The sequence below is a fragment of the Pseudorca crassidens genome, chromosome 14, assembly GCF_039906515.1.
Source record: "Pseudorca crassidens isolate mPseCra1 chromosome 14, mPseCra1.hap1, whole genome shotgun sequence".
Lineage (NCBI taxonomy): Eukaryota > Metazoa > Chordata > Mammalia > Artiodactyla > Delphinidae > Pseudorca > Pseudorca crassidens.
Genome location: NC_090309.1, coordinates 32,845,136 through 32,853,383, shown reverse-complemented (window position 1 = coordinate 32,853,383; position 8,248 = coordinate 32,845,136). Strand labels below are relative to the sequence as shown.

The 8,248-nt window shown below is 46.4% G+C and overlaps 1 protein-coding gene across 5 annotated transcripts in view; it reads left to right on the top strand.

Moving 5' to 3' along the window:
• The window catches only part of ANTXR1 (ANTXR cell adhesion molecule 1), a 245,461-nt gene that overhangs the window by 181,710 nt on the left and 55,503 nt on the right, over positions 1–8,248 (top strand). The window lies entirely within an intron of this gene.

Here is an 8,248-nt window from a genome sequence, read left to right as displayed (position 1 = left end):
ACTTCAGGGGGCACGGGTTCGACTCCTGGTCAGAGAACTAAGATCCTGCAAGTGGCAGGGCATGGCCAATAAATAGATAAATAAATAAATAAATAAATAAGATTGCAGCCACCAATGAAGGCAGGGAAGAAAGAAAAGAAAAGAAAAGAAAAGAAAGAAAGAAAGAAAGAAAAAGAAAGAAAGAGAGAGAGAAGGAAGGAAGGAAGGGAGGGAGGGAGGGAGGGAGGGAGGGAGGAAGGAAGGAAAGAAGGAAGGAAGGAAGGAAGGAAGGAAGGAAGGAAGGAAGAATTTTTAAAAAGAATGCAGCCACCAACGAAGGCAGGGCTCAGGGAGGGAGCAGAAGGAACAAGTGCCGACCTGCCCCTCATCTTGCCCTCTTACCTCCTTCTTTTCTAAATTGAAGTTTAGCTGATTTACAATGTTGTGTCCGTTTCTGCTGTACAGCAAAGTGATTCTATTATGCATATATATATTCTTTTTCCGATTCTTTTCCCTTATAGGTTATTACAGAATATTGAGGATAGTTCCCTGTGCTGTACAGTAGATCCTTGTTGGTTATCTATTTTATATATAGTAGTGTGTATCTGTTAATCCCAAACTATGAATTTATCCCTGCCCCCCTCCACCTTTCCCCTTTGGTAACCATAACTTCGTTGTCTATGTTTGTGGGTCTGTTTCTGTTTTGTAAATAAGTTCATCTGTATCATTTTTTTTTTAGATTCCACATATAAGCGATATCTTATGATATCTGTCTTTCTCTGGCTGATTTCGCTTAGTATGATAATCTCTAGGTCCATCCATGTTGCTGCAAATGGCATTATTTCATTCTTTCTCATGGCTGAGGAAGATTCCATGGTATATATGTACCACGTCTTTATCCATTCATCTGTCAACTCTCGTCTCCCTCTGATGCCACCTGTTGGCCACACCAGAGGGAAGCTAGATGATGCCATCTGTAGAGGTCAGGCTTCCAAGGCATGGAGCAAGGAAGGCAGAGAAACACAGAGAGTGGATAGCGGCAGGCAGCTCATGGAGGATAACCTGCCCCACTATAAACAGGGAGAACGCCTCCATCCAGTGCAAAACTTTCAGGAGGTACTGGGAAGAGTCCTGGTTCCCCAATGAAGGTGGTCAGAATCATATACACCTTTAAACGGGTTGCATTTGACTCGCTTTTTCGTGCATTTCAGGGAATAGATTTGAGGAGCAGAGAAGCAGGGAAGCACATTGCCTAAGCACATCCCGCAGGAACTCACTGAGAGAAAGAGTCCACAATGGGCTGCTCCCCGCCGTCGCCCAGGCTAATTTAAGGCACTGACCACACTGACCACACTTCACCCTTTCCTCATTCCAGGCTCATGATCAAGAAATTTTCCGATATTTGGCCTGACTTTTTCTTTGCTCAGTTTTCACCCCCTGGCTTTACAGCAATCCCGTGCTTCTCGTTAAATTGGGACTGACCGTTTCAGGCGAGTTAAGTAATGCCCAGATGTATGACCACCAGAAAGATTAAAACCAGGACTGTTTTCAGGTTTGCTGGAAGGCTTGCGGCCTTCAGAGAAATGAGTTTTCTCCTTTTCCAGTAGCTCCTCCACGTGACTGGCAATGACAGAAATGACAGCTGAAGGACCAAAGCCAGAACCTGGCTGGCACGGCGGACCGGCCTGTGCTGTTGCAGCGCCGGGGAGCGGGCGGTGTTCTGTTCATTTTCTTTAAGGTGAACCTGTCATCCCTGGCCTTAAGCACCTCAGCCTTGTAATCAAGCAGCATTCAGTGGTGAAACGGTTCTGAATGAAGCTATATGTAGCCTAGTAAGACACACCGAAGCCTTAAATGCTGTCAGATGTGCCGTTGATGGTCAACAGACTTTTTTTGTCCCTCCCCGGCTACTTTTTAGAATGGTTCCAACCATTGTTTAAACAGAGACCAAAAGAAAATAGAGAAAAAAAATTAACCATGTGTGATTGTGTGTATGTGTGTGTGTGTGTGTGTGTGTGTGTGTGTGTAAGGAAAGTTTCCAACTTATGCATTAATTTATTTCATTTAAAGGGAAGCATGGGTCACAATATTTACCATATATTTTAAGGTGTAAAAAAATGTGTTCGTCTCTAACAGCCCTCTAAGTTGAACTACCCTCAAAATTCTCAACCTCTGACTAACTTCCAAACAGCTGAGGCAGACAAACCAGAAGAGAAGACACAGCTGCTGCCTGGCCCTCCATCACCCCCAAAAAAAAGAAAGAAAGAAGAAACCCAGCCACAAAGCCCATGCACTAAGATGCTTTGAGTGCTGGGCCTCACAGACCTCCCCGGCACAGTCTTCTTGTTTAGGAAGAAACAAAAGCGAGCATTGCCATAGGACCTCCAGTTTGCCAGCCTTTGTGGTATGAAAAGTATTGATTGTCTGAGGCTGAGGTAGAGTTTGGGAGCCTGGAATTGGTCCATTTCTCATGTTATAGTCAAAGTGTGTCAATTTCATATGAAAGAAAGGTATATGTAAATGTCAACTAATGCACTTTGGTGGAGGGTTCCCAGGATGGTAGGAAATCGTTGAGCTTCACAGAAGCATTTCTCTTCGGGAGTGAGGACCAGTGTCTTGACATGCACCTTGAAGAGAGACGCATGCATTCGGGACACTCAGATCTGAGAGAAATAGTGGAGTCAACTCAAAGTCTCCCCCCAGGGGCTTCCCTGGTGGCGCAGTGGTTGGGAGTCCGCCTGCCAATGCAGGGGACGCGGGTTCGTGCCCCGGTCCCAGGGGGATCCCACGTGCCGCGGAGCGGCTGGGCCCATGGGCCATGGCCGCTGAGCCTGCGCGTCCGGAGCCTGTGCTCCGCAGCGAGAGAGGCCACAGCAGTGAGAGGCCCGCGTACCGCAAAAAAAAAAAAAAAAAGGCTCCCCCCAGGAGGAGTGGGTAAAGCCCAGGGACTGCTTGGAAGAATCCCCTGAGGCTCTTGTGGCCCTAAAGGGATGTTATTAATAAGCCCAGTAGCTACAGTCTTGAAATGATGGGCTTTTGCCTCCTTTCAGAAAATTAAACATAGGAGCCTTTGCTGTGCCCTTCTGTTTGACTTTTGACAGTTATGTTTATCGTCTTCTTGGTTATAAACACTCTTATTCTAAAGCTTACTTCAGCTCTTCTTGCATTAAAAGCTACCTGGCATAGGCGTAGAAAGAGGTATAGGATGGGTAGATTACCAAGATCATTTTCTGTGCCACACAGAATGGGGACTTCGGGTTCATTTGTGGGACATTCCGAGCTCAGAACACTGAGGGTACAACCAGAACTATCTGGTCTCACCTTGGCCAGGACAACTCATGATAGCAGCTCACCAGCATGAAGGGCTAACCTGGGTGAAGCATGTACCACAAGTCGGGCACAGTCCCAAGGGCCTTTCCTGCACTCACTCCTTCATTTCTCACCACCACCCTCAAAATTAGAAACTGCTACTACTCCTGTTTTACAGATGGCAAAATCAAGGCACAGAGAGGTTAGGTAACTTGCCTAAATTCACACTGCTAATAAGATGTCCCTTGGTTTATTTTATTAATAGCAAAGCATCCCTTCCAGCTAGCCATGAAATCTGTTATTAATCAAGTAGTAGAAAGGACTGGGAGCCTGGAGGTAAAAGACCAGTCAGGAAACTATTCTCAGGATGAGTGACAGATGATGAGGGCCTAGGCCAAGGCAGTAGCCGTGGAGACAGTGGGACAGGGCTGGACAGGAAGAGGTGACAGGGGGGCTGTGACAGAGAGAACATTCGAGAGACGTGGTCGAAGCTGGATATGAAGGGGTGGCAGAGGGAGAGGAGGTGAGAATGATTCTCTGGTGTCCGCCTTGTCCGTCTGGATGTCAGTGGTGCCGTGGACCAAGGCGGGGTATGCAAAAAGCGGAGGAGGTTGGGGAAAAATTGTTCAGTATGTGATACCTGTGATACGTTTACATTACAACTAAGATTCGGTGGGTATTTGGATCTGGAGCTCAAGAGAGGACTAAGCTGAAGTAAGAATGTGTGAGCCATGGGCAGACAGGTGGAAGTTTGACCCATGGGACCCGGTGAGAGTAGTCAAAGTGAGCATTCAGGGCTTCCCTGGTGGCGCAGTGGTTGCGAGTCCGCCTGCCAATGCAGGGGACGCGGGTTCGTGCCCCGGTCCGGGAAGATCCCACATGCCGCGGAGCGGCTGGGCCCGTGAGCCATGGCCGCTGAGCCTGCGCATCCGGAGCCTGTGCTCTGCAGCGGGAGAGGCCACAGCAGTGAGAGGCCCGTGTACCACAAAAAAAAAAAAAAAAGTGAGCATTCAGCGTGGGGGTGAGACTAGAAGAGGGGGGACAGCAAGGGGACACCACCACATCGTGTGTAAGCAGAGGGGAGGAGCAGAAGAGGCTGAAAAGGATCATGAGAGTTATAGGAAGGAGAAGATAAAGCCAAGGGATAGTGAGGAAGGGAGAGGCCCAGAGCCTCTGATCGCTCTAAAGAATCAAGTAAAATGAGGCCACAGGTGGCCAAGGCATTTGGTAGCCGGGATGCTGTGGGCAGCCTTAGCGAAGCAGCTTTGGTGGAGTGTTGGGGTCATCAAACACTGTCACAGAAGCCAGACGGAAAGGGGGGAATGGAGTTGTAGGAGCACCAAATGAAGGACGGGTAGATCCATGCTTGCAAAGTTCAAATTATTGGATTCTTACATCCGCATTACATTCATTTCCATCTTTCTACAGAGACTCCCAGTTTTTCATTTTAATGACTTTACCCCATCGTTGATAAGACTGAATGAATACTTTCTATGAGACGAGAACCTTACTTCAATATCTAGCTGTAAGCCTTTGAACAAATCTATAGGGTAGACAGTATCATTATCTCTTTTTTTAAAGATGAGTAAGGTAAGGCTTAAGGACATGAAACAGCTTGTCCGAGGCTGCAGCAGAGCTGGTGAGGGGAAGCCTCAGAATACAAACAGTCTGAATCCAGTCGTTTTGTGCTGAAATATCACTCTATGATCTGTTGCCTCCAAGAAACACAGCCCTTTCTCCTGGTGTTACACATCTAGGTGGTTTCTGCCCCTTTGCCCTGCATGGCGCTTCAGATTTCTGCTGAGTTAATTAATACACTTCCTCAACAGCTACTTTTTCTTTCAGCCCCATCTCATTGCTCCTCATCTGTCGGGGAGTTGAGTGATCAGTGCACAGAACACTGAGGGTGGGATGATTTACGAAGCCAAATACCCGGAGTTGCCCCAAAAAAAGCGAAAGAAAAAGAAAAAGAGGCATTCTTCCAGGAAATCCACCTGCTTGTATCCTGAAATATAAATGCTTATCCCAAAGAACCTTAAAGGAAAACATTTAGCTGATGCTTGAAATGGTTTAATGCAGAAAACCATGCTGAACCCAGCAGCGGTCCTTCCAGCATTCTAAAGTCATTTCAAAATATTTTTAGAGGTTTTTGTAAATACTTGGCCAAGAGAGATGAGAAACATGACACTTAGCAAGACAAAGTTGAGTCCACAAGAACTCGAGCAACAGAGTTGATAAAGGTTCAAAAGCACATTTTTTCTATCTAAATAAAACCCGCCAGAAAATAATCTCAAAACACCAAGGCTTCGAGGTGTCATTCTTAAATGGACGCTGCCACTACGAATGCTTTGTGGCAAGGAACTTGAAGTTTCTAGACTCTCTCAGCCTTTCAGCATTATCCTTCAAAGACCTCTTCCAGATCCGTGTTTTCAAACATGCCCGACTGAGACCCCAACAGGAAATACATGTTGGCCCAGTATATGCTTATGCGTGCACAAGTGTGCATTCACTTCACACACTCCTCGTACACACACCCATGCATACTTATCCTCACCATTTGCCCTTAACTCAAATATTTTCTTTCCTATTTTATTTTCTTTGTTAAAAATTCTGGTCCTAATACACAAAATTTTTTCATGAGGGCTTGAAGAGTCGCAATCCACAGTTTAGAAACCCTGCTCTAAAGGATCTGCCCAGGCAAGAACCTGCAATTGGTATAAGAGAAAGTATACGAGCTTTGCACAGGGAACTATATTCAATATCCTGTGATAAACCATAATGGAAAAGAATATTTTAAAAAAAGAATATATATATATATATGTATGTATAACTGAATCACTTTGCTGTACAGTAGAAATTAACACAACGTTGTAAATCAACTACACTTCAATTAAAAAAATAATCAATGCAATTAAAAAATATATTTTAAGAAAGAAAGTTTATGAGCTTTGGAATTAGACAGACATGGAGTGGGGTCCAATCACACCTCTCCAGTTTACACACTGTGTGCCTTTGGGCAAGTTAGTTGATCTCTCTGATTCCCTCTCCATAACCCTTTGGAATTGCTGGGAGAATGAAAGGAGCAGACACATAGAAAAGCACCTAGCCCAGCACTTAGTAGCACTGAATGCATTCATTCGTCCAACAAATATTAACTGAGCACCAGAAGCTGTCCTAAGGGCTGGGCATATAGCAGTTAACGAAACCAGTGGCACCTCTGCTTTCGTGGAGTTCACATTCCAGATGGCAGAGACAGACACTAAGCAAATAGACTACGTCAGGGAGTGAGATAAGGGCTGTATTGGTTTCGTATTGTTGCTGTAACAAATTACCACTAACTTAGTGGCTTAAAACCACACAAATTTATTATCTTATAGTTCTGGAGGTCAGAAGCCCAAAATGGGTCACACTGGGCTAAAACCAAGGTGAAGCCAGGGCTTCATTCCTGCTGGAGGCCCTAGAAGACACTCCATCTCCATGTCTTACCCAGATTCCAGAAGCTGCCCACACTCATTGGCTTATGGCCACCTCTCCTCCCCAAAGCCAACAACAGTGGGTTGAATCCTTCTCACATGGGATCACATTCACTCTGCTTCTGTCGCCCCATCTCCTTCTCTGACTCTGACCCTCCTACCTCCCTCTGTTAAAGACCCATATGGTTAGATTGGGTCCACCCGATGATCCAGAATCATGTCCCCACCTCCAGATCCTTAACTTAATCACATCTGCAGAGCCCTTTTTGCAATGAAAGGGAACATATTCACAGGTTCTAGAGACTAGGATGTCATCCTTGGAGGTGGAGGGGAGCAGATTGTCCTGGTCACCACAAGAGTGATGAAGGGAAATAAGACAAAATAAAGGTGACTTCTGCCCGTTATTAACCAGGGTTAATAATAAGAGCAAAGCTGGGACTTCCTGGTGGCGCAGTGGTTAAGAATCCGCCTGCCAGTGCAGGGGACACGGGTTCGATCCCTGGTCCGGGAAGATCCCACGTGCCGTGGAGCAACTAAGCCCGTGCACCACAACTACTGAGCCTGCGGTCTAGAGCCCGCGAGCCACAACTACTGAGCCTACATGCCACAACTACTGAAGCCTGCACCCCTAGAGCCTGTGCTCTGCAACAAGAGAAGCCACCACAATGAGAAGCCCATGCACCACAATGAAGAGTAGCCCCCGTTCTTGGCAACTAGAGAAAGCCTGCACGCAGCAACGAAGACCCAACGCAGCCAAAAAATTAAAAGATAGTAATAATAATAAGAGCAAAGCTAAATAAATGTCTCTTTTTTTTTCTGTTAGTGTTTGCAGTGGCAGAAACCAGCCTCTGCTCAGCATGTCTAGGGAACTAGAACGTTAGACTGCCTTTGCCACATACTGTGAAAACTTTAGCACTCGTAGGCTGACTCCTTCCAGATTCAACCAATCACCTACAACTCCAAAGGGGGTTGTGATTTGTGGTGATCCGTGATCTTTGGTCATTTGTCTGTCGAGCCTGGGATTCCAGAGCCCATCGTAGGGACAGCCATGGATCTGTGCCCCAGGGGCCTTTCATTGGTCTCACCCTGTCCATGCTTCTATTTAGTCACTTCCTGCTTGAATCTGTCCTCATTGTTTCATTTGTAAACTCTGGACACTAAGTGGGAAGAAAAAACTTTAGTGCAAGTTGAAAAGATTGACTTGCGGTGTGAGGAGTTGCCTGGGAATATGATGAGGGCAAAAGCGGAGAGCCTGAATGAATCCTCCGTGTCTGCAGATCTGAGGCTGCACTAAAGTCGCAGATGTCTCCTGCGCGAGCGTCAGGGTCCTCTGGGATGTGTCTCTCCTCCTCCTCCATTCCTGAGGCCCACATCTGAACTTAGGGACTACAGAGTCACATCCTATGGCAACTGCACTGCCGGTGAAGTGTGGTTCACATGACTTAAGAAGCATGGAAGTTTCTGCCTGTCGGTGCTGGCCCCTGGTC